The 6,175-nt window shown below is 41.2% G+C and overlaps 1 long non-coding RNA gene across 1 annotated transcript in view; it reads left to right on the top strand.

Moving 5' to 3' along the window:
• Nucleotides 1–4,093, top strand: part of LOC110087888 (uncharacterized) — a 29,900-nt gene extending 25,807 nt beyond the window's left edge. The window contains exon 2 of the long non-coding RNA XR_013540525.1: nt 2,358–4,093. This is a non-coding gene — a long non-coding RNA (uncharacterized LOC110087888). The remainder of the gene's footprint in view (nt 1–2,357) is intronic.
• Nucleotides 4,094–6,175: the final 2,082 nt, after the last annotated feature.

Below are 6,175 nucleotides of genomic sequence, written 5' to 3'. Positions count from 1 at the left end.
TCAGCAATGTGGAGAGGGGGGATCTGCTGCTTGGGTAACAGCCTATCCTCCATATTACCTTACCAGGGCTTCATGCTCTGGAGAGGACACTCCTCGATTCAGAGTATGTTACCATAGTCTCTCAAGCGATTCAGAGTATGTTACCATAGTCTCTCAAGACTGAAGGATGCCTATGTACTTCCTGCAGTTCCAAATTTTGATAACGTTGAAAGCTTGAAAATTACTTTTATTTGTTTATTTATTTACGACTGCAACTCTGAAAAACTCCCATCTAAATGCTTCACACCAAAATGTACCCTTTCTAAACTCTGGTCCCAGAATTATAGACAAGCTATCATTTTATTTAAAAGAGAAAACTTTGGGTGGTAAAGTATGTTTATTGCTGTTGTTGTGATGTGCCATCAAGGCGTCTCCAATTTATGGTGATTCTATGAAAGGATGACCTCCAAAATTTGTTTCTTCAATAGCCCTGTTCAGCAACTCTAAACTCAAGCCTGTGGTTCTTTTAAGGAGTCAATCCATCTCAGTTTTGTCATTTTTGTTTCCAGAGGAAGTTCAGGCTTGATTTGATCTAGTACAGTGGTCCTCAACCTTGGGCCTCCAGATGTTCTTGGACTTCAACTCCCAGAAATCCTGGCCAGCAGAGGCAGTGGTGAAGGCTTCTGGGAGTTGTAATCCAAGAACATCTGGAGGCTCAAGGTTGGGAACCACTGTTCTAGTATCAAATAGTGACAAGGAATGAAAACCAGGGTTTGGGGCACTGAGTGGCTCCTGACATGGAAAGACATATCTGTAGGACTATGTGACATATCTGGGGTAACAGGGGAAACTACAGAGGGCATTTCAGGGTGGCTAATGGAAACTGAGCAGGGGAGTGGAACTGGTAAAACCTCTCCTTAAATATATCACATACCTAGAAATCCCTATTATGGTTGCTATAAGTCGGTTTGAACTTGAAGGCACAGAACACACACACACAAACACACACACACAATGGGAGCAAAGAAACAGTTGCAACCAAATAAATGGAAGAGCTGAAGGGTATTATGTGTGCAGTATGGAAACAGTGTCACAGCTGGAAGTGCATTCAAATAATTTTCAATGGGTTTGGGTATCATTAACATAATTGACAAATACACAAGAGCAAGGAAATGAACCACTGAGCAACACTCTCCTCCACAAATGAGTTGCCTTTTGCTGCTTCAGGCCTCTAGTGTGGCAAGCAGTAATAAAAGGAAAGAAGACTTCTCAAAGGGGCACCTGCAGAACAACCACGTAATGCATGGAAATACAAAAATAAACTATGCTTAATTGTCCTATCATCCATGTGATGACTATTTTCAGTAATGGGCAAGCCCAGATGAGGCGAGTAAGGGGATTATTCTCGTCAGATTCTTCTTTTCAGCTATGGCTTACTTCAATCATATCTTGAACCTACAATGTGTTGTCCACATAATGAGCACTTTATGGGACTGGCTGAAAGATGTACAAAGAGCCTGATGTACAAAGTCTCTTTCAATTATTTCCTCCTAAAGTACCAGCACAGAGATGCTCTGGCCTTTAACACCCTGGAAAGGAGAATCTATGTAAACAGCAGTATTTGTGTAGCAGTTTTTATTCTTCCAGAGACTCTATCATGAGCTACTGTCTCGTCGCAGCATCAAGCCAGAAGTCAACATTTGCCTTTTTAACCCGCACATTTTCTCATTTCTGTATCATGTGAACACCAGATAGATATCTGTGTGCCTTTCATCTACACTCCACCAGAAAATGTTTACATATTTTTGTATGCATATTTTCTTAACATATGCTTTTCTTTTTGGCAAGTAACTTCCCCTAATATATGTCCTTTGTATGCTATTTCCCCCATCTATCTATTTTTAATGCATAGGAATACCGCACTACAGAATTTGGAGAACTGTGAAAAACAAGAGATAATTACATTGTGAATCGTGTATTAATTCAGGAAGTGGGATTAAGTTGTTTCATATTAAAATGCAAACCAAATTAACCATTTCCTTGTATTTTTTTTAATATCATGTTTAAAACAAAGTTTGTGATTGTTCATTAGTTGTTGTTTTAGAAAAGTTGGAACAAAAAAGAGATGAACAAGGTTCTCAGTAATCTGTGGTGGCCATATGAAACACATATACCTGTTTGCAGCATAGAGAGGAAAATTCTATACCTGCCTGCCACATCAGAAGAAGATGTGTTTAACTTAATTGAGTGCCACAAACATGGTTAAACAAATGGAGATCCAAAGTCAGATTTTAAAAGGTAAGAGGCTTAGATGCACGAACATGATGATGCTCCTTTCATATTCGAAAAAACAACAACTCAAGTTCTCTCTATCCCAGATAAGCACCTGGGGAGATGTTGGCACCTTTCACCAACCAGGAAGATGAAAGTAAACAGTGTGGACTGGAAGAGACTGCCAATTTGATGCCTCTATCTTCTTTGGCAGCATCAGGTATGAATTCAGCCTGAGCTGGATATAGAATGCTTTGAATGTAACAAGAAGGTTCCTATGAAAAGACTTAGCCCATTGTGCGGAGAGACTGGATTTTTTTTTTTAAAAAAAGTAAGACGTTTTATTCTCAGCCCTTTCTTTACAACAATGCCCTGTTTGATCTTCAAAAAAGAGTGCAATAAAACCTCAAAGGTTGTCATCTACTCAACAATACTACCTGGTTCAGTATACAATTGGCTGATCATAGTGTGTTTACTAGGGCATGGTGGTCTTCTGCAGTGGTACCCTTTTCTCTCCACTTCAAGGACCCGGAACACTTCATCCATATACTTCATGATCAGTATTCTGTCCTACAGCAAGGCCCATCTTAGTTTTTATTTTCGCTTCCTCCCCCTGCCATTCTGTAATCCTTAAACAATTAGCTTTGGCATGATACTAAGCAGTAGTATCAGCAAGATCACTATTAAATATGAAATTATTTCATATTTCAGAAGCTGCGGTAAACAGTCAGAAATCAGAGTGCATCTGAAGTTTATGGGGGGTTTTTTTGGTGAAACTTAATGTGATTGCAACAGAGACGGAAGAGGTTCTGTGAGTTTAATGAAATGTGTTCTTTGATTATAGTAAGCTTATGGTACCACCTGATTACTGATTGCCATCTGCTGGTGTCTTCAGTGCAAATGGTACAAACAGCTACAGAAATCTTCCTTAAGTTTCCTTCATGATTAGGTTATGGCCATGCATGAATTTAAAATAGGAATTTTAAAGAAAATGCTAAAAGGAGTTGGCCTTCCTCTGAAAATCCACTGTCTATTTCAGAACAACTTAATTAACAATTTAGTGAATTACTAAATGTTTCCATCCCCCCAACAGCAGCAGTGATTATTTAATCTCCCGGTTTCTAACAGTTATCAGCAATACATCAACATTTCTAACAGCTAAGGTAAGCATTTACCCATTTACTCACAAATTTAATATTTCAAGCTGTGGCCCCTCAGCATCTGGAAGACTACATGTTGCTTTCCCATGTGGTAGGACCATAAAGGCCTCCTGGTCATATTTGGTCTGCTTCTGGACCACCATTAAGCCTCAGTGATGTGTGCTCACCTACCACAGCCACCTCTCAGAAGAGGCTTGCTTCATGTGCCCCTTCTTTCATTCTTATAAGTCCAAATTTCCCACAGCCAGGCCACAGTCCCTGTGGCAGTTCTGTTTTCTCTGTAAAACTGCCTCAATGACCCTACTGTGACAACAAATAGTAACTCTTTTAGGTTATTTCTAAAATCTGTTTTACATATAATCAGAGAGATCAGAACATAGTAAAAGGATTATTTCCACTCTCACCGTGCTTCCCCTTTCAGCCAAAGCTCCAGGATGCAGTAGACTTTAATTCGTGCTCATGACAAGTACACATGGAAATCAAGGATTGCAAGCAGCAAGTGAGCCTGTGTGCGTGTGGCATCTGTCACGCCTCCGAGAAGCACAACTCAAAATCTCTCTCTACAGAGAATAGAAAGATGTCACTTGCCATTAATTTGAGGGAAGCAGTGTCACAGCATTCTCTTTCCTCTGATCTTAAAGCATTTTGTAGCATTTAATAAAGTGTAAAGGGCAGCTGCTTAATTGGAAGGATTTGTGCAGTTCTTAAAGGCTTTCTAATTGCAATTGTAACCTCCCTCAGGCTCTGTTCCCCTGTCTTGATAGACTTTGCAAATGTATCCTTCTCGTTTAAATGTGTCACCAAAAGATGGTGTTAGTGGTGACAATAGAATTCTTGATTCAGGAGTGACCTGAAAGCAGTCAGAGGTTTACTAATCCCATAAAACACAATGATTCATAGATGATGTTGGGTTTATCTCACCTTGGATATAACATATAGCCAAACAGTTTACAATCAATGCCTGCAAATTTCTGCTCTCAGCTTATAGAGAGCTTATACGCCAATTCTGTTTGTCCCAGGCTGAGGTCCATGTGGACTTTGCTGCCTCCAATCCAAGACATAATATTTGTTTGTGATCAGAGATAAGCCTCTGATGCTGAGTGACCTCCAGGATAATGCATGGATTCCTTTTAACTTCCCTGTCATTTTTATTTATTATAATGCTCCACTGTTTGCTAAAATCCCAATAAGGTACTATATTACAAAGATAAGGCTTTATGTAAGATGGCATTTTTATTCACAGAAAGGGATTGCATCCAAAGCCAACCTTAAGACTTCTCTTCTAATGAATATATATGTTATCTGGTTATCAAGAAAGCTGATTGTAAGTATAGAAACACAATTGCAATACAGGGACACATTGCTCCCATCCTAATTCAAATTCTACATGCCCCAAGAAAGCTGCTATCCCATATTATCTCTGGTAATTTGTTGTTGTTTAGTCGTTAAGTCATGTCCGACTCTTTGTGACCCCATGGACCAGAGCATGACATGCCCTCCTGTCTTCGACTGGTTCCCGGAGTTGGGTCAAATTCATGTTGGTACCTTCGATGACACTGTCCAACCATCTCGTCCTCTGTCGTCCCCTTCTCCTCTTGCCTTCACACTTTCCCAACATCAGGGTCTCTTACAGGGAGACTTCTCTTCTCATGAGATGGCCAAAGTATTTGAGCCTCAGCTTCAGGATCTGTCCTTCCAGTGAGCACTCAGGGTTGATTTCCTTCAGAATGGATGCATTTATTTTCTTTGCAGTCGTACTCCTTTCCCAATTTTGAACCAATCAGTTGTTCCATAGCCAGTTCTAACTGTTGCTTCCTGTCCCACGTATAGGTTTCTCAGGAGGTAGATAAGGTGGTCAGGCACTCCCATTTCTTTAAGAACCTGCCATAGTTTTCTGTGGTCCACACAGTCAAAGGCTTTTGCATAGTCAATGATGCAAAAGTAGATGTTTTTCTGGAACGCTGTGGCTTTCTCCATAATCCAGCGCATGTTAGCCTGTTAGTTTTTAAAATCATTTCATCCAGGTATTACCAGAGATAATGCTAATCGCATGTTAGCATTATCTCTGGTAATACCTGGATGAAATGATTTTTTAAAAAACTCACACAAAGAATAGTTTGCTACCGCTACCAAATAGCAGAGAAGGGGGCATTTGAGGTCCCTGGTGTAGGCTGGAAATGGTTCCTCTCTGTCATGACAAAACCCTTGCTCAGATGGCCCTGCAACTCTTTTTAAGGGTGCAATCAGATGGCTGCAGAGGTGCATGTCTGATCATACTAAAAAGGGTTGCTTTGCCAAGAGTGATCTCTTTCAAAGTGACCCTTCTGTCAGTTGGATACTCGCTCCAATCCAGCCTCCAGAAGTAGTAGCCCTACTCCTGGACCAAAAAGGCCCAGCTTAAATACATATTGAGTTCAGGCTGGTGTGTTACTCCATGTACGTTATGTGATTACTAGGAAAGAAAGACCCAGACTCACCTGGGTCCTACGTTGTGCCCAGAGTGATAGCCCTGCCTCCCAAGCTCCCCTGCAGCTCCGTAATGGTGGCACCCACATGGCAGGCTGTGAGGGAGCCTGGGAGAATGACGGCAGGGGTTAAGGATTGCGCTGGCAGCCAGGGATTGGATGGCACAACTGGGGCGGGACCAACTGCAACCCCCGCAAATAAATGTGGGACACTCCTGGGACAGAGTTGTGGAGGCCTCGGCAGCATTCACTTTCTCCACCCACCCAGTGCTTGGTACAATTAAAGAGTTAAGAACGGTT

The sequence above is a fragment of the Pogona vitticeps genome, chromosome 1 (genome assembly GCF_051106095.1).
Source record: "Pogona vitticeps strain Pit_001003342236 chromosome 1, PviZW2.1, whole genome shotgun sequence".
Classification (NCBI taxonomy): Eukaryota; Metazoa; Chordata; class Lepidosauria; order Squamata; family Agamidae; genus Pogona; species Pogona vitticeps.
Note: the sequence above shows the minus strand (reverse complement) of the source record. Positions and strands in the feature narration are given on the sequence as shown.